At 35.2% G+C, this 24,598-nt stretch overlaps 1 pseudogene; it reads left to right on the top strand.

Annotated features, from left to right (window-relative positions):
* Window positions 1-1,305: 1,305 nt before the first annotated feature.
* Window positions 1,306-24,598, top strand: part of LOC138148225 (cyclin-A2 pseudogene) — a 44,662-nt pseudogene continuing 21,369 nt past the window's right edge.

The raw sequence follows: 24,598 nt of genomic DNA, 5'->3' as shown, positions 1-24,598 counted from the left end.
AATGTTTAAAATGTATTCATACTAAATTTTATTTTACTTCATCCATTCCATAATCTAGCCAGTTAAGATCTTATTGGACCTGCACTTTGTCATTCAATATATTAAGTATGTATGATCTAGTGAACTGATGAAGTATGATATCTCTGCTATACTCCACAGGCATTGACAAAAATATTAAATGGTGCACAGCCAAGCATAGATCCCTGGAACACTTTATTTAGATACCTCCCAGCAAGTGAAAATCAATGCTTCAATAACCACTCATTGGATCCTATCTTAATCTTCCTTACAATCTTATCAGATGTCCCACATTCCTGTGTCTTGTCCACAAGCATAGGATTGCAGACTTTGTCACATAATGAAATGGAAATATGTTGTATTAATAGAATTCACCGGTCCTATCAGGCAATACCTTGAAGAAAAAAAAAATTGGAGAAGTACAGAGACACAGACACATACCTAACTGAATTTCATGATGATTTCCCTGTTGCTCCACCTTGGTTTATTTAAATTCCTCTCAGCTTTTCTCATGTCAAAGACAATAAATATTTATACTGTTCTCTGCATTTTAGGACCAAGTCTGTCAGGTATAATTTTATTTAATTTGAAATTAATCTAATATTAAAACCATTTCTGAGAGTTTCCCCCCATGAAACATAAGATCATTTTATCTCTACATCCTTTAAATCCATTCTTTCCAAGTCCAGAATTAGTATCAGTTCAGAACATAGTAGGATTTTCTCTCCTCTATATTGAGTAATAGTAATAGCTAACATATATATATATATATATATATATATATATATATAGTCTTTCTTATGTGCCAGGCATTGTGCTAAACAATTTATAATTATTATCTCATTTGGTTCTCACAACAACTCTGAGAAGCAGGTGTTATTATTATTCCCATGTCACAGATGAGGAAACTGAGGAAGACAAGGTCACACAGCTAGTAAACATCTTGGGTAACATTTATACTCAAGTCTTCCTGACTCCAGACCCAGTGTGCCACTTACCATGAATTTCTCTAATAAATTCACTGAGAAAGGGGCTACTTTACTCCAAGCATCTTGACATTTTTGCTTTAGCAGTTAGCTCTTGAAAACCTTAATTGGATTCATGGCTCTTTCACTTAATACATCCATGACCTTGAGCAAGGTGCTTATTCTCATAGAATCTCCTTTTCTTAATGTGGAAATTGTGCATAACACTTGCACTACCTACCTCACAGGGTGGTTCAGAGGAAAGTGCTTTTATAAACTGTAAAGTTTGGTAAACATGAGCTACTCTGTCTATAGTAGCATAATGGCTGGAGTGCCAATGTTGGGTGAGAACAACGGAGGTGTAATGGAAAAGGGTAGTGCTTTGTCTGAAAACAGTTATGGTGTTTCAGTGGACTTTAAGCTCTATGTGACTGAACAGTATCATCAAATGTCAGTCATCAAAGCTAATGTGACCTTGACCTGAATTAAGATGGTCATAGCTTTCAAGACTAACGTACTGATATTCCCTCTGTACCCTGGCATCATTAATCCATAGCTGCAGTATTGTGTTAAGGTTTGGGAACCATAATCTAAGAACATGGATGAACTAGGGTATTCAGAACAGGGTAATTATGGAGTTGAAGGAACTTAAGCCCACGTCATATACTGTGTGGCTAAAGGAAATAGGTTTATTTAGGCTGAAGGGAGGAAGATTCAAGAATGGCACAATATTTCAAATATTTGAAAGGTTTTCATTTGAAAGAAATGTTAGATATGTTTTGTATGGCATTGGGGGCAAAACTATGAAGAATGATGAAACATGAGAGTGACAGATTAAGGCTCATTATGAGAGGAAAACAAACAAACAAATAATGCTTTCCAGTCAGAGGAGTGCCAAAATGGAATGGATTCCTCAAGGAGATGGGTACCCAATCACTGGAAAATTTTAAGCAGAGTTGGGGTGACCACTTGTCATGTGAATTGTAGTAGAATTCCTTTTAAGTATATAAATGCACTAAATTTCCTTCCAGGTTTTAGACTTGTGAATTATTGAACTCGAGATTAGGAAATGGAGGTTTGAAATCACATCTAGGGCCAGACCCAAGATTGCAGAGTAGAGGAAGAAGTTGAGCTCTTTCATCTTTCCTCCAAACAACTTTGCAATAACACCTCAAATTGTGTTGTAGAATTGTGGAGTAGTAGAGTCAACAAAAGATCAATTGGAGATATTTTTTCAAACCATGGAAACTTAGAACATTGGAAGGAGAGAACTGTGATGCTTGGGGGGGGCCTTTCCAGAGACTGGATGGTGGTAACATTAGCTATGGGCCTTAGAGATAGCAGTACCAGTTGCCAAGTCCCTCAATGGGGTCCACACCTCTCCCCCTATCATACCATCTTGGAAGAACCAAAAAAGTTCCCAGAACAAGATCTGAAAAAAGCAGTGAGAAAAAACTTGGAGCTTTGAGAAGTACCCTCACACCTACCCTGGGAACAGAGCATAACTTTAACATTAAGTTCAAAATAAAGAAATAGGTTGACAAAATGAGCAAAATAAATAAATGAAACTAAACCATAGAAATCTACTATGGTGACAGTTAAGATCAAGACAAAAACTCAGTAGAAGACAACAATGCCAAAAGAGCTATGAACAAAACGTCAAAAGAAAAAACAAATATGTCTATTGAACCCTAATCCAACAAAAATTTCTAGAAAAGCTAACAAATGACTTTGAAATCAAAGTGTTAGAATAAAAGTTGAGAAAAGAAATTAGAGTGATGCTAAAAAATTATAAAAAGACAATAAATACTTTGGTAAAAGAAAGGCACAAAAATACTGAAGAAAATACCTTAAAAACATAATTGGTCCAATGGAAAAAGAATTGTAAATCTTCATTGATATAAATAACTCTTCAAAAAGCAGCATTATGGGGCAGCTAGGTGGTACAGTGAATAGAGCACCAGCCATGGAGTCAGGACAACCTGAGTTCAAATCCGGCCTCAGACACTTAACACAAAAACTAGCTGTGTGACGTGGGGTAAGTCACTTAACCCTAATTGCCTTCCAAAAAGCCAAAAACAAAAATAAAAAGCATCATTAGGCAGATGGGGAAAAAACGTTACAAAAACTAACTGAAGAAAATCATTAAAAATTAGTTGGGGAAGTAGAACCCAATGACTCCATGAGGCAGGAAAAAACAATACAACAAAGTCAAAAAATGAAAAAAAATGTGAAATAAGTCATCAGAAGAGAGGATTCTGGAAAGATGGTTGAATAGATCAGAAAATTACACACTCTCAAGATTTCTCCCCACAAAAGAGATAAAATAGCACCTTAGGGTGAACAAAGTACAGTTAAAAATAAATAAGAATAGGGGGCAAAACAGAGTCTTCTTGGGACAATTTGAGAAGATCAGAAGAAAAATCCCAAGACGAGGTTTGGTCCCTGTGAAAAGTAAACATCACTAGGCCAGGGATCATTTTAACAACAAGCAACAAGCAGCAAACCCTGGGGATAACTGGGTTTGGAGGCCTCCTTGACCCTAGCCATCAGAACTTTACCCAGATAGGGAGCGGAATTGGGTATCTAAACTGGGGAAGATTGAGGAAACCTCTGCTGACAATGAATACCAGCCCCAGTTATGTTGGTGGTGGGGTCCAGAAGGAACCAGCACGTGCCCATTTTGGGCAAAAGTAGGGGGGGGGGCAGAATGATCCTGGCTGTGGGCACTGTAAGAGCAAGCAAAGAAGTACTTAGCACCTTGTTTCAGCTACTTAAGTATTTAGCACCTTGTTTGAGCCCCTTTTAATTTGAAGGTGGGAGAAAGTTACTGAGAGACAGGAAGGAGAACCATCATATATAAGGAGAAGCACAGCTGGGACAGAGCAGAACTGAGAAGCAGAATGGTTGTGCAGTCAAGGCACTCTGTTTGTTCTGTTGTGTTTGTGATACTTTGTACAGAAGCCCTGGGACTTAGAAGCCCTAAAAGAGGATTTTTCTGTTGTTTGTTTACAGAAGTCCTGGAGGGGAGTTTCAGAGGTCCTGGGACTATATTGATGATTTTTGTTGAGTTCTCAGAACTTGTTTGTGGGTCTGTGTTGATTTCACAGGCAGATAGTGAATTGATGATGGTGCTGGCAATGTGTGTGAACATTGCTGAACAGCGAAAGACTTGAGGTGAACTGGATGAGCTTCGATATGGAATGGGAACTAGACAAGGAACTGAATGATGAGCTGGACAAAGAGATGAGAGCTGCCTGCCTGTGAATCCTGGGAGCTGGACCCATGGAAGAAGAAACATGGAAATCAGGAGACAGCCTCAAGCCAAGATGAAAAGACCTCATCTTGGGTTCTTAGTTATGACTGACAAGATCATGACTTACTGTGATTGAGGGATGGGAGAACTATGTACCCTATACCTTGTACCCCTTAAGGATGATTGAGTTAAGGATGAATGGAAACTAACCTCCAATCAAGAGGAAAGAAGACTTTTTGACTGAGAGATTGAGAATGTGATCTAGGGGTGGGAAAACTTAGACCTTTGTACTTTGTGACCCTTAAGGAAGATTATTCCTTAAGGATGATTGGGCTAAGGACTTACTGAATGATATCTTAAAACAATGTGGCCACTTTAAGTGAAAACTATGTGGCCATTTTAGAGACAAGTTGTTATGTTATAACATTGTGAATGCTGTATTTTGGTTTCTGTGAATGTTTTGCTTTAGTTTACTGCTGAATAAATAGAGAGCTCCCTATACTATGTGATCAGAACCTTAATGCTTTTCATAGCAGAGTCCTCTGGAGAGCTGCACATGCTTCGCTTTATAGGCATTTACAGGAGACTGGAGGTTTGGCTTTGGTTCCAGGCTAGAGGGGAGAACTGAGATCTGGGTTAAGAGACACCATCCCCCATGACACAGGGCTTGAGGTAATTACAAAAATCAAGCTATTACTATAAAAAAAAGATGCATAGGCAAAGGATAAAGAATCCAATCATAGAAAGTTTTCATGGAAATAGAGAAGACTGGGATTCATATTCAGAGGAGCATATTGAAGAAAAGAAACCCTCTGCTACCTCAAAGAGTCCAATGGTTACCTCCCAAAAGAATGAACAGAAGAGCTTTAAAAAGACTTTAAAAATCAAATGAGATAAAGGAAAAAATAAAAAATAAAATAAGAATAGTAAAAGAAAAACAAGAAGATTATGAAAAGAAAGTCAACCAATTAGAAAAGGAGATCCAGAGTCTTAAGGACGAAAATGACATGTTGAAAATTAGCGTTGGGCAAGTTGAAGTTACAGGAGATCAAGAAATAGTTAAACAAAATATGGAGAATGAAAAAACAGAAGAGAAAGTGAAATATAAGGAAAGCAACTGATCTGGAGAAAAAAATCAAGGAAAAAAACCATAAGAACAATCAGACTACATGAAAGTTATGATAATAAAAAAGAATCCTGGAACAATAATACAAGAAATAATTAAAGAAACTTGCCCTGAAGCTTTAGAACAAGGGGGGGAAAGTAGAAATAGAAAAAATATATAAGCACCACTTGAAAGAGATCCTATGAGAAAAAAACAATAGGATTATTCTAGTCAAATTCTGAAACCCCATCTCAAGGACAAAATATCAATTTAAATATGATGGTGCCACAATTAGAATCACACAAGAACTAGCAGTAGAGACACTAAAGGATCACTGGTCTTCTAAAACTATGTATAGGAGAGCAAAAGAAGAGGGGCTCTGACTGAAAATGTCATGCCTGGTAAAGTTAATCATAATCTTGAATGAAAAAAAATGGACATTTGATTAACTGTCAGACTTTCAAGACCTTATTAAAAAAACAAAACAAAACAGAACTCAAACTTAACAGAAGATTTGATATATAAGAGCCAAGAGAAATGTAAGGTACATGCCAAAGACTGATCAGAAGGGATTCAATAAGGATAAACCATTTACTATATATATATATATATATATATATATATATATATATATATATATATATATATATACACATACACACATATATGTATATATATTGTATTAGGATTGTTATTAATAATTAGGTAGTTTGTGAAAAAGTTTGTAAGAAAGTGGAATTGAGTATGATATAACTTAAGAAAAGTAAAACCACTTAGGAACAGCTAAAAACTGTAATTATTTTATACAAATGAGGTGCAAGAGAGAGAATCAATACAGAGGAATTAGATGGGAGAGGTGCTCTGCTAGTTTTCATCTACTTTCATAAGGAATGGGTCTAAAAGGGAACAATACATATGTATCTAGAAGAGTATAAAAGTCTTCTAAATTCAAAAGAAATAAAATAATAAGAGGACAGGAAGTGAGGAGAGGATGAGGGAGGGATCTCTAGTGGGGAGGGTGAGGGAATAGGTTATAGGGAGGTATCGAAGGATGCTTAGATCAATGGCAGGATAAGGGAGAATCCTTGGAGTACTAGGCTAAGTAATAGGAGAGTAAGGTAGCAAGAAGTAAAGTAGAGGAGGAGTCAAGAAGAACAGGAAACGAGATATGCACAAACATAAAAACAAAGATCAGGAAGAGAATGTATTAGGGAAAGTATATCTCTATATGTGTATGTATATATTTGTATATATGTATTGTATATGTACATATCTATATTTGCAGAGTAATATATCCAGATTTAATTGTAACCTTCTGGGGAGGGTGGGGGAAGGGGAAAGAAAAGAACAGACTAAAAATGCATAGCAGTGAACAAAAGAAAACTCACAAGGCAGCAAATAAAAGAAGAACAATTTTCAATACAACATGTAATATTTATCATACAAGCTTTCTTGAAATGAAAATTTATCATTACGTATTCTGAATCCTCTCTTTTGTTCTGCTATGCACATGACATGCTTTTTTTCTTTTTCTTACTTTGTATATAAGTTCCAATATTTAAGTTTATGATTTTTTTCTCTCTTTTCTATTCTATATTTGTGTTCTGATGCTTGAGTATAAAATAAAAAAAAACAATATCTCATCAGAAAAACTGACCTGGAAAAGAGATCAAGGAGACATAATTTAAGAATTGAAAGTCATGATAAAACAAATGCAGAAAAGCAGAAAAATCAAATGTACTCTTTCTTTTTTAGTCGATAATGAAATAAAAATTACATTCTAGAAAGAGCTATGGGAGCATACATTAAAGAAGAACTGAAACTAAATAATCTAATCCTGAAGAATGAGTGATTCCAGGAACAAGTTATAGAAATAATCAATAACTTCATTAAAGATAATAATGATGAGCCAATGGACCAAAATTTATGAGATACAGCCAAAGCACTACTTAGGGGGAATTTTATATCTCTAAAAGTATATATCAGTAAAAGAGAGAAAGAGCTGATGAAATAATTGGGAATTTGACTAAAAAAAGAAACACCAAAAATTTTTAAAAGAACCAATAAAAAAGTCTCCAATTAAATACCCAAATGGCAATCCTAAAATTCAAAGGGTAGGATTAATAAAATTTTAAGTTAAAAAAAACAACTATTAAACTAATAAATACAACCAAGGTCTGGTTTTATTTTAAAAAAAAAACAATAAAATAAACTATTAAGTAATTTTCTTTAAAAAAAATAGAAGAAAAAACTAAATAGACACCATGAAAAGTGAACAGGGTAAATGAACAATCAAGGAAGATGAAATTAAAGTAATTGTTAACAGGAGTTATTTCACCTAATTTCATTCCAGCAAAACTCACAATCTTGGGAAATGGATAGGTATTTACAAAACTATAAACTGCCCAGAATAACATAAGAAGAAATAGAATATTTAAATAACTCCATCTTTAAAAAAAGAACAGAAGAAATCATACATAAACTCACTAAGAATAAAAATGCTAGTACCAGATCATTTTATGAGTGAATTTTACCAAATATTTAAGAAACAATCCCAATACTATATAGTTTTTTGAAAAAATAAAATTCTTCCTATGAGGTTGATATAGTTTTGATTTCTAAACCAGAGAGAGCTGAAACAGAGGAATAAAATTATATGGCAATTTCCTATTAAATATTGATGCAAAAATTAAAATATGATTGTATGTATGTATGCATGTACATATTAGAGATTACAATAATGTATCACAAAGCCAGGAGGATTTTTAACAGGAATTCAGAGTTGGTTCTACATTGGGAAAACTATCAATATAATTGGCCATATCAATATAAAAAACACAAATCATATAATTATCTCAATAGATGCAGAAAAAGCTTTTGAGAAAATACAACATGCATTCCTATTAAAAACACTAATCAGCATAGGAATACATGGTGACCTTCTTAAAATTATAAATACCAAAACCAAGAGCAAACATTATTTTTAATGAAGATAAATGAGAAACTTACCCAATATCATCAGGGGTGAAGCAAGGATTTTCATTATTGTGACTTATTCAATACTATTTTATTTGATATTATTCTTGATAATATTAAACATTATATTGGAAATGTTAGTTTATAGGAATAAGATAAGAAAAATCAATTAAAGGAATAAAAATAGAGGAGTAAACAAAACTGTCCCTTCTTGCAGATGATATGATTTTATACCTAGGGCACCCTAGAGAATCAACTAAAAAACTAGTTGAAACAATTGATTACTTTAGCAAAGTTTCAGGATATAAAATAAACCCAGAGAGATGATTAGTATTTCTATATGTTACCAGCAAAACCAAGCAAGAAGAGATAAAAAGAAGAATTCTAACGAAAATAACTGTACATATCATAAAATACTTTGGATTCTACCTACCAAGATAAAACCAGGTACAATATGAACATAATTACAAAATAGTCTTCACATAGAGACAGATCTAAATAACTGGAGAAACATTAGTTGCTCATGGGTAGGATGAATCAATATCATACAAATGACAATTCTCCCTAAAGCAATTTTTTTATTCAGTGTGATACCAAACTACTAAAGAATTGTTTTATACAGCCAGATAAAATCATAAAAAAAATTCATCAGGAAAACAAAAGGTTAAAAATATCAAGGCAATCGATAGGAAAAAAAAAAACATGAAGGCAATTGGCCTAGCAAGACCAGATTTCAAATTATATTACAAAGTGGTATTCATGACGACCATCTGGTACTAAGAAATGGAACATTGAATCAGTAGTATAGATTAGGCACACAATATGCAGTAGTAAATGACCATAGCAAGTTAGTGTTTGATAAATCCAAAGATCCAATATTTTGGGGTAAGAACTCATCATTTGATAAAAATTGCTGGGAAAACAAAAAATCAATTTGGCAGAAACTAGGCATAGACCAATATCTTACACCATATGCCAAGATATCATTAAAATTGATAAACTATTGAGACAAAAAAAGGTGATATCATAGATAAATGAAGTGAATATTCAAAAATTTACCTGTCAGATCTATGAACAAAAAAGATTTTGTGACCAAATAAGGACCAGACAAGATCATGGGAAATAAAACTGATAATTACATGAAATTGAAAAAAAAAACCCCAACCTTATACAAACAAAGCCAATGTAACCAAAATCAGAAGGGTATAAGGAAATTGGTTAAATTTTTAACAGGAAGTTTTTCTGAGCAAGACCTCATGAACCAAACTTACAAAAATAAGAACCATGCCCCAATTGATAAATGATTAAAGGATCTAAATAATCTGTTTTCAGAAAAAAAATCAAAGCTATCAATTGTCACATGGAAAAATGTTCTAAATCACTACTGATTGGAGAAATGCAGATTAAAACAACTTTCAGATATTACCTCATATCTTTCAGATTGGCTAATATGACAGAAAAGGAAAATGACAAATGTTGTATGGGATGTGGAAAAATTGAGACACCAATACAAATTGGATATTCAAATTAGTCCAACCATTCTGGAGAACAGTTTGGAACTAGATCCAAAAGGCTATAAAGTTGTGCAAACCCTTTGACCCAGAAATAACACCATTAAGTATGTGTCTCAAAGAGATCGAAGAAAAGGGAATAGGACTCATTAGTACAAACATATTTTTAGCAGCTCTTTTTGTGGTGGCAAGAATCAGAAATTGAGGGTATGCACATCAATTGCAGAATGGCTGAACAAATTGGGGCATGTGATTTTGATGGGATACTATTGTGCTATATGACATGGGAGACAATTTCAGAAAAACCCAGGAAAATTTATATGAACTGATGCAATATGAATGAGCAGAACAAGAAGCATATTATATTCAGCAACAGTAATATAGTAATGATGACCAACTATAAATAGCAGCTTCTCTGATCAAGACATTGATTCAAGATAATTTCAAAGGACCCATGATGAAAATACTATCTATCGTCAGAGAAAGAAGTGATGAAGTCTGAGTGCAGAATAAAGCTTATTTTCCCCACTTTTTTGTTTCCTGTTTTTTGGCAACATGACCAATATAGAAATATATTTTGCATGACTTCAGTTGTATAATTGATATCATATTGTTTACCTTCTCTATTGGTGTGGGGTACTGGAGGGGGTAGAGAGATTAGAATGGAAAAAATTAAATGAATGTTGAAAAATAAATAAATAAGACAAAATAAAAGTGGAAATGTATATTCAAATTCTGACTCAAAGTTGGATTTGATCACCATGATTCTATCTGTTCTCAATCCCAAGTTACTTAAATAAATAGGGCAACATTTTTCTCATATGTAAAATTTAAAAAAAAGGTTGGAATACATCCTCTTTGCAATCTCTTTTAGAATTGCTTAAATGTCATGTTCTTTTGTTACCAATTTCATTGGCTTGTTTTGAGGAGCAAATAATATGATTAAGTGACAAAGAATATGAGTTAGTAATATTATTTTCATTTCTTGAGACAATTAGTATAAAACATTAAACATCTCAAGCAAACAATGCCTATTTGTTGAATTGAATAGAAGCTGTTTAAATGAAAGCAAATGGAAAGCCAGAGAGATGGTGCTAAAGAGAAGAGCTTATTGCCAAAAATGTAGCAATCCAACCCTTTTACTCAGGTCTCAAACTCAGATTGATTTCCTAAAGCTTTGTGGTCATAGGCTCAAACCAATTTGCTTACTTCTTCCCCCAATTTCCCTAATTATTTTTTTTTAACTCTTAGGTGACTATAGGATCAAAATCAGGAAGACAAATTCAAATCCAGTCTTAGACACTTCATTGCTATGTGATCCTGGTCAAATCATGTTTACTTCAGCTTTCTCACCAATACATTGGGGATAATAATAGCACCTTACTCCAATAGTTGTTGTAAAATTAAATATTTGTAAAGCCCTTTGAAAATACTAAAGTGGTTAGCTATCTGCCAGATGTAACAATGATGGTGACAATGACAGTGATGATATTTCTCATAATAGCTTTTTTTTTTTTGCTTTTAGGAGGGCAATTGGGATTTAGTGTCTTTCTCAAAGCCATATGGCTAGTTTGTGTGTGTGTGTGTGTGTGTGTGTGTGTGTGTGTGTGTGTTAAGCGTCTGAGGCTGGATTTGAACTCAGGTCCTCCTGACTCCAGGGCCAGTCCTCTACATAATGGCTTTCTTCACTTTTCTTTTGAGTTCAGGACTGTCCAGTTATCTTTGCTTTTGAGTTTTGTTAATTCAGATATAGACTGTAGTGAATGACTCGAGAGAATTCAAGACTAAAGCAATTTCAAGCAATTTCTTGGCAGAGTCCTGTTCTGCTAAAATGCTAGGGCAACAGATTGAAAAAAAATAATTACATATTTTTATTCATTTATTGCATTCCTGCAGATTATTGCATATACTGAGATTGCATTTCTCAGGAGAAAAGCAAATGGAAAATTGCTATTGCAAAGGAAGTTCTGAAAATTTTAGTCTGTTGAAAGCCACTTCTGATTTCCTAAGATTTCTTCTTCTTTTTTTCTGCTCATGTAACCCAGTTCTTACAAACAGTAAGCAGTGCTTCCTTGTGGATGCTACTCAATTATCTCTAGCACTCATTTTTATTTCTTAATTACAAGCCAATAACAGAAACAAGTAGGATCTTCAAACTTGGAGCATTTGTTCATGTCCTTAATAATATCAAAACATACTTGTGACTCAGAATTATGTCATTTATTCTGAGACACTTGAGGTCCTCTGGAGCTTATTATCACTTTTCAAAATGACTATCATCTTTTGAATAACAATTCCTTAAATGGATGCTTTATGGCTAGGAAAAAAAAAAAGCTTTCACATATTGCCTTACTTGGCCTTCCCTGTTAACAAACCCCTGAGGTAGGTAGGTAGCAGTAGAACCTTGAGTCGGAAGAGATGTTGGAGGTCATCTAGTCCAGTCTCCTCATTTTTAAAATGAGGAAACTGAAGCTCAAAGAGGCCGAGTGTAGAGTCATATGAGTCCTAAATGTCAGAGGGAGATTTCAAACTCAGGTTCTTTCATTCTCAATCTTATATTATTTTCATTGTCCTTGGTTGCTTCAAATGAAATAGAAGCAATTTTCTTTTGTTATGGTGCTTTAAAAATTTCAGAGATTTCTTCACAACTCCCGAAGGTAGTTAATACAAGTGTTATTATCCACATAGATGGAGAAAGAATATTGAGGGGATGGAGGAATCATAAATTTAATATTTCATTAGTAAAGTGAAGTCAAAATCTGTCTAACAAGGCAGGGAACACCTCCTCTGAAATTTACAGTCCTAAGAGTTTCCTGAAGCACAGAGACTAAGTGACTTGCCTTGGGTCACATAGTCATAATATGTCAGAGGAGAGAGATTCTAATCTTCTGACCCTTTCTGCTACAAAACTAGATCATCTTTTGCCTCTATTACCCCCTAGTGTTTTTTCTTTATAAAAATTTATTTCTTTTTAGTTTTCAACATTCATTTCCATAAGATTTTGAGTTCTAAACTTTCCCCCCTTTTTCTCCTCCCCCTTCATCAAAATGGCTCACAATCTGATATAGGCTCTACATATACATTGATATTAAACATATTTTCACATTGGTCATGTTATAAAGAAGAATTAGAACCAATGGAAGGAACCATCATAAAAATGAAGAAAAAAAGAGAGAGAGAGCAAATGGTATGCTTTAATTTGCATTCAGATTCTGTAGTTCTTTTTCTAGATGTGTATAGCATTTTCCACCATGGTCTTTTGGAGTTGTCTTAGATCCTTGCATTGTTGAGAAGAGCTAAGTCTATCAAAGTTAGTCATTGCAAAATGTTGATGTTGCTATACAAAATGTTCTCCTGGTTTTTCTCATTTCACTCAGCATCAGTTCATGTAAATTTTTCCAGGTTTTTTTTTTTTTGACATCTGCTCATCATTTCTTAGGGAACAATAGTAGTCCATTACATTCATATGCCGCAACTCATTAAGTCATTCCCCAATTGATGAGTATTTTCTCAATTTCCAATTCTTTGCCATCCCCAAAAGAGCTGCTATAAATAGTTTTGTGCATATAGTTTTTTTTTTTCCTGTTTTCATGGTTTCTTTGGGAAACAAACCTAGAAGTGGTATTGCTGGATCAAAGGGTATGCATAGTTTGGTCACCCTTTGGGCATAGTTCCAAATTGTTCTCCAGAATGTTTGGATTAGTTCACAACTCCACAAACAATGTATTAATGTTCTAATTTTCCCGCATCTTCTCCAGCATTTATCATTTTCCTTTTTTGTCATGTTATCAAATCTGGTAGATGTGATGTGGTACCTCAGAATTGCTTTGATTTGCATATTTCTCTAATCAATAGTGATTTATAGCATTTTTTCATATGACTATAGATAGTTTTATTTTCTTCCTCTGAAAACTGCCTGTTCATATCCTTTGTCTATTTATCAGTTGGGGAGTGACTTGTATTCTTATAAATTTGCTTCAGTTCTCTATATATTTTAGAAATAAGGATAACCACATGTACTGAAAAAAAAAAATTCCCAGCTTTCTGCTTCCCTTCTAATCTTGATTACGTTGGCTTTGTTCATGCAAAAACTTCTTAATTTAATGTAATCAAAATTATCCATTTTGCATTTTATAACTTGGTTGGTCATAAATTCTTCTATTCTCCATAAATCTGACAGGTTAACTATTCTTTGCTCTCCTAATTTGCTTATAATATTAGCCTTTATTTCTAAAACATGTACCCATTTTGACTTTATCTTGGTACATGGTGTAAGATGTTGTTCTATGCCTAGTTTCTGCCATACTGTTTTCCAGTTTTCTCAGCATGTTTTGTTAAATAGTGAGTTTTTATCCTAGAAGCTGGAGTCTTTGGGTTTATCAAACAGTGGTGTACTATAACCATTGACTACTGTTTCTTGCATATGTAACCTATTCCACTGATCCACCACTCTATTTCTTAGCCAGTATCAAGTACTTTTGATGATTGCTACTTTATAATACAATTTAAGATCTATTTTGGCTAGGCAACCTTCCATTGCATTTCTTTTCTTTAATTCCCTTGATATTTTGGACCTTTTGTTCTTCCAGAAAATTTTATTATTTTTTCTAGCTCTATAAAATAACTTTTGGTAATCTGATTGGTATGGCATTGAATAAGTAAATTAATTTATATAGATGGTCATTTTTATTCTATTAGCTCAGTCTACCCATGAACAACTTTTTTCCAATTGCTTAGATCTGTCTTTATTTGAGCAAAAAGTGTTCTGTAATTGTGTTTTGCCTAGTCTTTAATCATTGAATTGGCATTGCCTCAGAAAGACCTTAGCTTAAAAAGGTCAATGTCTCCCACTGCATCTTGGACCACCTCTAGTCATCTTGACCTATATCTTGTTGCTGGACACTGATGACTTTGGAGGAAAGAGAGAGGCTGATTACTGCACAGCTCTGCCTCACTTTAATCCAATTCATTTACAAGTGAAGACATCACCCTTCTGTTATCATTGGTCCTCTTTAACTGAAGGATGAACAACAACAATTAAGTAGATTCTCCATTATGTTTCTGGAATGATCCCTCTTTTTAAAAAACTCTGATAGCACTTTGAACATAGTTTCCACAATAAGTTTATTTCATGCTATAGTTATATGTATATCTCATCTATTACATTTCATAGTCATTCAAAAATATTAGTTAACTGGTTACTATGTGCAAGGCACTATCCCCTGTCTTGGAGATGCAAAGGTGAATAATGATTCATGCCCTCAAGGGGCATTATTATGCCATACTTTATATTTACTTAAGCTGTTCCTTTGGTAGACACAGTTTGTTAACAAGACTGTGTGAAAAACTTTCGAAGATTATGATCATCTGCCAGTTTATGAACAGTCCACACCCACAGAGCACAAGTTTTGAGAATCCAGGGCCAACAACATGTTTATGTGAAAAAGGGGGATGAACAAGAGTCTGTTAAGTTTTGAGGAAATGGCTTCTCCTGAGATAATGAAACTTCTGAGGTCAAGGAAACAATTATGTTAATAAAGTACTGAATCTAATACTTCTCCATTTATTGGAAACAAAATGATGAACAAGAAAGATTATTTTTAAAAGAAAGGAACTTCCTTAAAGAAACACAGCATCCATGGGGTTCCAATTTTGACCACTAAAAGTCAGTTGGGGTACAGACGTAAGTTGATGAACAATTGCCCAGTGTTGGAGAAGGCTGGATACTTAATCAGATGGGAGGGATTCAGAGGGAGTGATAAGAATAATAAGAGAAGGGAACAGACTGAAATATTCTAGGAAAAAGAAATCCAAAGACTTTGAACATAAACAAATCAGCAGGAAAAAATGGAAACATAAAGAATTATGACCCATAAATCTATCTAAACGAGTTTAGGCTTCTATTAAAAATGCTATAAAATGAAGGAAAATGATCCAACACTTGAGACAGAGGAAGTTCTGTAGAATTTTGTAGAATTCTGTAGAATTTTGTAGAAGTTCTGTAGAATTTTGTAGAAGTTAAGGAGAACATGGGACCATAAGATGCTATTCTTGAGTTGTTTAAAAGGGAAATGATAATTTTTAGAACAAATTTTTTGTACTCTATGGCAAAAAAAATCAGTGATTAGGATAGGGAAAACAGCAACAACAAAAACATGAATCTAAAATGGTAATCCTCCCCAAGGAACAAAAGAGGGAACATTAAGCTAGGAATACAAATACACAGTGTAGGAATGACCTGGGGATAGAATCCAGGCTCTGACACTTAGCACCCACCCAGAAACACCTGGCCGCGTAACCTTAAGCAAGTTACTTAACCCCAATTTCGGGAGGAGGCCTTACTTTGTAAGTGGTAGGGGGTTTTCACTGATGAGCGCTTCTAGAGGGGAAGGGTGATGACTGAAAAAAATCTACTTGTCTTGAAAGGAGGGAAGAGAAGGGAAATAAAGATGACATTTTCAGGCAAATATTTAAAAAAGTCAACAAGAGAAGCTAGAGACTAGTGAATGGGACAGATCCTACCACAAGGCAGTGTCCACTCTGACACCTGCAATAATAGGCATTGTGTTGAGGGAGGAATAGTGAAGAAGAGGAATCCATGGGACTAAGTAAGCCCTACAAGACAGTTGCTAAAAGCATTTAAAGGACAAAATGGATACCTTGGAAGATTAGACTATATAAAGAATACAAAGAAATAGGAGAGATGATTATATGGGTCAGGAATCAGAGAATAAGGGTCTAGAGTAAATGGAAAGAGAAGATAGATAATGAGAATAGTAAAAGAAATCCTTTTTCAAAAGAGGCACAAAGATGAAATAAAAAAAATAATAACCAGGACTAGCTAAAGGGGAGGAGAGGAAAAGGGGAGTTGATTTGACAAACCACGAGTGAAAAAAAGGGGGAGAGGGTAGAGCTATATAACTAGATAAAAGGAGAGAGGAACTAATAAACAAAATCCTAAAGGGAAATGAGTAACAAATGATTTTAGGGAATCAGGGGTGAATGCCAATGGGAACAGGGCCACCTCAAAAAAAGATTAAAGTAATTAAAGAAACACAATATTGTGTTTATGGCAGAAGAGGGGAAAAATCACAACTTGAATAAAATCAAATTTTAGATATAGATGGAGGAAAATAGAAACCTATTTCTTGTAACTTTAAATGTGAATAGATTAAACAATCCAATAAATAAAAAAATAGTAACAGATTGAATAAGAAACAAAACCTCACAATCTGCTGATTACAAGAAACACATTTAAAAATAAAGACATATAAAACTGAAGGGATGGAAAAAAATGCTATACACCAAGTGAATCCAAAAAAGCAAGAGTTGCCGTCATGCTGTTAGCCAAAGAAAAAATGAACATTAAAAAAAAAATAAAAGGAATAAACAAAGAAGCTATATTATGCTGAAAGGTGCCATAGACAATAAACCAATATCATTATGTCTTCTCTTTCTATTTACTTAAATCAGCATTCAAAGATTCCTGACCCATGTAATCATCTGCTCTCTCCCTTTTCTTTGTATTTTTATATTATCTAATCTTCCAAAGTATCCATTCAAGTCTCTGCTTTTCTCAGAATAGCATTTTATAATTAATAAAAAAAGGAAGAAATTACACCTTTATTAAGTGCCTGCTATATTCCAAGAGCTGTCCTAAGGAGTTGAAATAGTCTCTTATTTGATCTTTAATATCACCATTTTACAGATGAGGGAACTGAAACTTGCCCAGGGTCAAACATCTAGAAAGTGTTAGACGAGGGCCTTGAACTCAGGTCTGATGGATTGCAAGTCCAGCACTCTTTACTCTGTGCCACTTAACTGGTCAGGTTTCTTTGTAATAATATATGGAAGATAAGCTAACTTAGTCAAAATATATTAATAAGAGATATTCTACTATGTTTTTTATTGCCAAACTTGTGGAATTCATGGTATCACCAGAGGAAAAAAACTTAAAGGTCCCTTTCTAGTCTGATATTCAGTGATTCTGTGTTAATACTTCTAGACCTCAGGTTCTTGCCAACCATTCAGTTTGTATCAACTATGGATTGTTATAATGGATTAGGATATATTTGAATATTATAGCATATAAAACAACATTAACCTTAACATGCAGAAATTTAAATATAATAATATTATAAATAAATATAATAGTCTACCTAATACACTGAATATGCCTAAATATAATAAGTACCTAGTAAGAAGTTCAGAAGAGGGAGAAATCATTATAGGCTAGTCTTGGTGGAAAATATTTCTTAAAGGAGGGTGGGCTGCTGTTGGGTGTTAGAAGGTGGGTGGGACTTAAATAGGCAGAAAGGGTTGGGAAAGCATTGCAGGCAAAAGGACTAGGATCAACAAGTATAGGGAGGCATAGGACTTGGGAGAACAACCCCTAACTGGCTGTTTGGAAGGCTTATGGGGCTCTTGAGGGCTAAAGGCCAGGGATTTGTTTTAAGTCAGGAGAGATAACAATTCTATTTTTGATGGTTTCTGTGAGGCTTTGACTAAACACAGAGTTCTGAATTTAATTGAAGTAATATTCAGAAACTTGATAAAGTAAAAGGAAAGATACCAGACTAATTCTGGGATTATGTTATCTATGAGACGAATCCATTGGTGACTGTTAAAAGTGTTGATTTGCTGTTATCTGAGTTCACCAGCAAATGCTTCCTATACTTATTCTGTTTGAGCCCAGAGGGTAAAATTAAGAGCAATGGGTGGAAGTTTCAGAGAGGTTGGGATATTTTGAGGAAAATTCACTAATGATTAGAACTATTCAAAAATTCAATGAGGTAATCACCTCATTCAGAAGGGAGTAGGTTTTCTTCCATCACTGGACATCTAGAAGTGGAAGAACAACCAGTTTTTGTGAATGTTCAAGATTTGGAGAGTGGACAAGGTGACCTTGGAGGTCCCTTTTAGCTCATATCTTGTGATATCAATAAAACTAGATATAGCAAAATTCTATTTTTTCCCCTATCATAGTCACCCATTGAACAACTTTTAACTACTGGAATGTTTGAGTTAAAAACCTCCATAGCTTAAAAAGCCCAAAGACTCCAGATTTTGGGATAAAAATTCACTATATGACACAAACTGCCAGGGAAAGTGGTAAATAGTATGGCAAAAACTGGGCATAGACCAATATCTTACACCTTATAACAAAATAAAGTCAAAATAATCTCATGATTTAGATATAAGGCCAATACCATGAGTGATCTGGGAGAGCAAGCAATAGTTTTCCTGTCAGATTTATGGAGAAGGGAAAAATTTATGACCAAACAAGAATAGAGAGTATTACAAAATGCAAAATCAATAATTTTGACTACATTAAATTGAAAAGTTTTTACACAAATAAAACCAATGTAATCAAAGTTAGGAAGTAGAAAATAGGGAAATCATTCTTACAACCAATATCTCTGTTAAAGTCCTCATTTCTAAAATATACAAAGAACCATGTCAAATTTATAAGGATACAAGTCATGGGGGGTGCAGGTAGGTGACTCAGTGAATAGAGCACCAACCCTGGAATCAGGAGGACCTGAGTTCAAATCTGACCTTAGACACTTGGTATTTACTAGCTGTGTGACCTTGGACAAGTCACTTAACCCCAACAACCCTACTTTCCCTCCTCCAAAAAGATAAAAAAAAAGAATACATGTCATTCTCCAATTGATAAATGGTCAAAGGATAGATATGAATAGGCAGTTCTCAAAGGAAGAAATTAAAGATATCTAAAATCCTATGAAAACATGCTCTAAATAACTATTGATTAGAGAAATGAAAATCAAAACAACTCTCAGGTACCACATCTCACTTGTCAGATTGGGTCATATGACAAAACAGGAAAATAATAAATGATGGAGAAGATATGGGAAAATTGGAACACTAATGCATTGTTGGTGGAGTTGTGAACTGATCTGACCATTCTGGAGGGCAATTTTGAACTATGCCAAAAGGGCCATATATAAGTACATCCCCTTTGACCTAGCAATACCACTTTTTTTTTTTTTTGCCTTTTTGGAGGGCAATTGGGCTTAAGTAACTTGCCAAAGCTTACATGGCTAGTTTTTTTGTGTGTGGGTGTTAAGTGTCTGAGGCCAGAACCAAACTTGGGTCCTCCTGACTCTGGGGCCAGTGCTTTACTCACTGCACCACCCAGCCACCCCTAGCAATACCACTTCTAAGTCTGTTTCCCAAAGAGATCATACAAGTGGGAGGAGGACTCAAGCACAAAAATATTTATAGCAGCTCTTTTTGTGGTGGTCAAGAATTGGAAATCAAAGGAATGACGTTTAATTGGAGAATGGCTAAACAAGTTGTAGTAGATGAATGTAATTGAATGCTATTGTCCTATAAGAAATGAGGAGCAGAAGGATTTCATAATAACCTGGAGAGACATATATACATTGATGCTTAGAGAGGAGAGCAGAACCAGCAGAACCTTGTACACAATTACAGACACATTCTATCTGTGATGACTAACTTTGATAGACTGGGCTCCTTGCAGAAATACAAGGCTATAAGACACCCCAAAAAACTCATGATGGAAAGGCTATCCACATCTAGAGAAAGAATTACAGAGTCTGAATGCAGATAGAAGCAAACTATTCACTCTTTCTCTTTTTCATTTTGTTTTGTTTCTTCCTCCTCATTATTCATTCAGTGGGTTATAATTCTTCTTTACAACTTGACTAATGTTTAATGTGAAGGTATATGTAGAACCTGTATTGGATTGCACACTGCTATGGAGGGTCAGGGAAGAAGAGAGAGGGAGAGAAAATTTGTAACTCAAAAACTCATGGAACTGAATGGTTTAAAAGTAAACAATTTTTAAAAATTCCATAGTTAGTTGGTGAAGGTAGATACTAGGTACTATTAATTGGGTGTATTTAGAATTTGGAATCTTTTGGAATTCAAGGTGACAAATTTTTTTAAATGTTATTTAATGACTAAGGAGAGAGAAGAGAGAGAAAGATTGAGAATGAGAGAGAAAGAGAAAGAGAGAGACAGAGATAGACAGACACACACACAGACATACATACACACAGACATGCAGACAGACCCACAGAGAAAAATGGATACTGAGAGACAGAGAGACAGAGTAGAACAGAAGAAAAAGCAGAACAGAAAAAAAAATTACACATGAAAACATTTATCTCTGCTAACTTCACAGGTTGTTTTTTGAAAGAAACACATGACAAATTCACATGTTATATTCAAAACAAACATGTTTGTTTCCTTCCATTCTTACATTTTTTTCTGTACCTTTAAAAATGATTCAATAATTTCTTTTTCTTTTGTCAACACTATTACTCTCTTTCTTGTCCTTCCCTCCAAATACATCTTTCCAAATAAAAAAGTAAAATATAATTCTTGTAACAAGCATAGTTAAGCATAACAAATTCAAAATGTTCCAAATCCAAAAATATATGCTTCACTCTTTACCTCTAATCCATGCCTCCTCAACCCTCAAACTTCTAAATGACAGTGGAAGGTGAGTAGCATGCTTCATCATTGGTATTCTGGAGGTCACTTAAAGATCGTTGCCTCGTTTAGTGTTCTTTAGTTTTTCAAAGTTCTGTTTCTTCATGCTGGTCTTATAGTATAAATTATACTCCTGGTTCTGCTTACTTTACTCTATGTCAATTCATACAAGTCTGCTCAGATTTCTTTGAGACTTCCTTTCATTATTTATTACAGAGAAATAATATTCCATTATATTCATATAACATCAACTTTTTAGCCATTTTCCAGTGTATGGGTACCCCCATTTATTCAAGATATTAGTAATGTAAATTTCACTGTTTTTTTTTTCTTGGAGGGGCCATTTTATTTATTTATTTATTTTTTGGAGGGGGAAGAAGGTAGGGCAATTGGGGTTAATTGACTTGACCAAGGTCACACAGCTAGCTTTTTTGGAAGGGACATTTTTAAAGGTGAGTTGTTTACATGTTAATGGGGGGAGGGCAAGATAATATAAGCATTCTTTGGGATGATCTTAATATCAGGTGTTATAGAGACAGATAAATTAGACAGGGGTCTGGAAATGATATTTTTATATTTTATGTTAAAAAGAAGAAAAGAATGGTAGTAGGAAGTGATAGAGTAGGGAAGAAAAGGGGACAAATGGAAGGGGGGGAAATATTAACTCATACAATCAGAGCACACAAAGAATTTACAAAGCACAAAGGACTAGGGGAAGCTGTTCTTACTTTTATAGGAACTGGTCAAATAAGAGTAGAATACATACACACACACACACACACACCATACACATGGGCTCAAGCTTAAAGAGTATCATACCAAATATATATATATATATGTATATACATATATATGCATATATATATATATGTATATACATATATATGCATATATATATATGTATATATATATATTCCTCCTTTGTTTCTCCTTTTCTTCTCATCATTAGGCAGAATTGGGCAGTTCAGGATAAGAGGGTATTTCTGGGAACATCTGTAAGTCTAGGGGACAGTATTCTATGAACATTCTTTAGTTAGACAGTGGCATGTTCTCACCTTCCCCTTGAAACCTTAGAGAAGGCTAATAGGAACATAAAGTAGCTTACAGAATGACTTGGGATTCACTCCCCTACCTCTGCTGAAGACACTCCCCAGTAGTGCCCTGCCACATCGCATTAAGAACTAAGGGGAACTGTGTTCTCATGCACTCTTCCTTCTAACATCCCTGAATCTCTGTAGGCTACATCTTCTGTAGGACTGTTAAAATATGCTGTACCTATAACTGTCAAAAGTAAAGGAGGGACTCCACCCTCTAAGCCCCAATATCCATTATTTAAGGAAGCCATTGAATGTATTGAACCTCATTAACTGTCTCAGAGATCAAGATACTATCAATATTCTGTCTAAGTCTTCCTGCAATACTCATAAAAAACTAGGTACTGATGGGAAGCCAGTTTATTTATTTTTTTTCAAATGATGTCTTTGCACTGTTAATGCCTGTGTGATTCCCCAACACCCAGTGGTACCTAATTCTGCTACTATTGGCTCTTCCATTCCCTTAAATGCACCTTGCTTTACAAGCAATACATTTTTATTCAGCCTTTTTTAGTATCCCAGTCCACTCAGACTCCCAGTACCTCTTTCCTTTCACCTGGAAAATGACCTGGACCTGGCTACCACAATAGCCCTGTGAATAAAGCAATATTAGGAGTTTATCCTATTTTATACATAAGGAGTTTGAAACTCAGAGGAAGTAAATGGGTCACAAGGTGACAACAGGGGGAAATCACTGCTTACTGAACCCAAGACTAATCATCTATCCAATATAGAGGCCAGGAGTGAGGAACCTGTAGCCTCAAGGTCCTCACTCAAGTGTGGCCCCCAAAGGGATTTGTTTTATTTTGTTCTGTGTTCTGTGAAGTTTAGATTCAGTCAACCCTGACTTTGCGACTTGCAATTGAATTTGATTTGAGGGAAAGCTGTGCAAAGTCACCAACCTTACTTTCTCCTCCAGAGCCATCTGGGTCCAGTGACCAGATATCAATCAGGACGACTGGAAATCACCCAGGATGCAATGGGACACCTTGGTCTTTTTAAGCTAAGGTCTTTCTGAGTTCTCACTTTGCGTGAGGCAACTAAGTGAATAGATCTGTCGAAGAAGTGAGTCAAGGGATGAAGGCTTTAATTAAAAAAAATTAAACTGGGAGGGACCGTCAGGGTTGCTGACCAAAAGAGCAGTTACAAATGAATTTTACTCTGAGACAGGGGAGCCCAAAAATTAACCATTAGGTGGTTCTTGAGCACCTTTTGCTGTCCAATCAATGAGATAACAGAGTGAATTGGGTTTAAGGAATGGTCTTTGAGAGAGAAATCTATCCAGTAAACCCCAAGATAACTAGGTAGGTTTCAGTCATCAAAATTTTCCTTCCTTTGGGCTGAACACCCTTAGGTAAGGGTGTGATACCCTGTAATGGGAATGCAAATTTGGAAGATCTTCCCTGCCCCTAGGCTAAAGTGCACCTGAAGCCTGGGGTGGGAGGCTTGTTTTTCAGTAGATACTTCTTGATTGGCCAGTGAGTCAATAAGGTCGTTACATTCTCTGAGCCAGGAGAAGGCTATATAAGCCCTGATGTGTAGCTTTGTTTTGGGGGCTCACTTTGAGAAGTGTTCTGTGATTTGATATGGATTCTGGGAAGCCGTTGTCCGGAGGGCCCCCCCCCCTTTGAAAAACCCAGATGTGGAAACCCAGATGTTGACTGGGTATGGATGTAATGGTTGGACAGTTTGAAATCTGTCTACTAGATCTGTTTCTGTCTTGATAATTCTGTCTGTGTACTTTGAAGTTCGGGGTGCTCACCTTTTCCCCTGACCAAGGTAAACGATATATGTCTGACTGATTAAAGTAAGCTTGTTAACCCATTTTGAGTTGTTTTCCTTTAACAAAGCAGATCTAAGAACCTGTATGGGCAGCCACCCTGAGGACGCTTGGGGTGCCTGCTGCTACATACCCCATTTTGGGAGGAAAGAGAAGAGGAGAGAGGGAAAGTGAGGGGAAGAAAGAAGAAGAGAGGGGAAGGGGATAAAAGAGGAGAGGGGAAAAGAGGCGAGGTTGAGTTGCCCAACTGAAACTGACCAGCTGGGTCCACATTCGGGCAGCTCATAGGTTGTGGTCTATCCTTCCTTCTCAAAGTGGACCAGGACTTCAGGAAGATGCTACCAGGACTTGGCTTTGAGGGAGAGCTGTGCAGTTACCAGCCTCACTCTGAGGAGTCAGACAAACG

This window comes from Petaurus breviceps, unplaced genomic scaffold (assembly GCF_028583685.1).
Source record: "Petaurus breviceps papuanus isolate PSGF00001 unplaced genomic scaffold, PetGlider_PUasm1.0 90823, whole genome shotgun sequence".
Taxonomy (NCBI): domain Eukaryota; kingdom Metazoa; phylum Chordata; class Mammalia; order Diprotodontia; family Petauridae; genus Petaurus; species Petaurus breviceps.
Note: the sequence above shows the minus strand (reverse complement) of the source record. Positions and strands in the feature narration are given on the sequence as shown.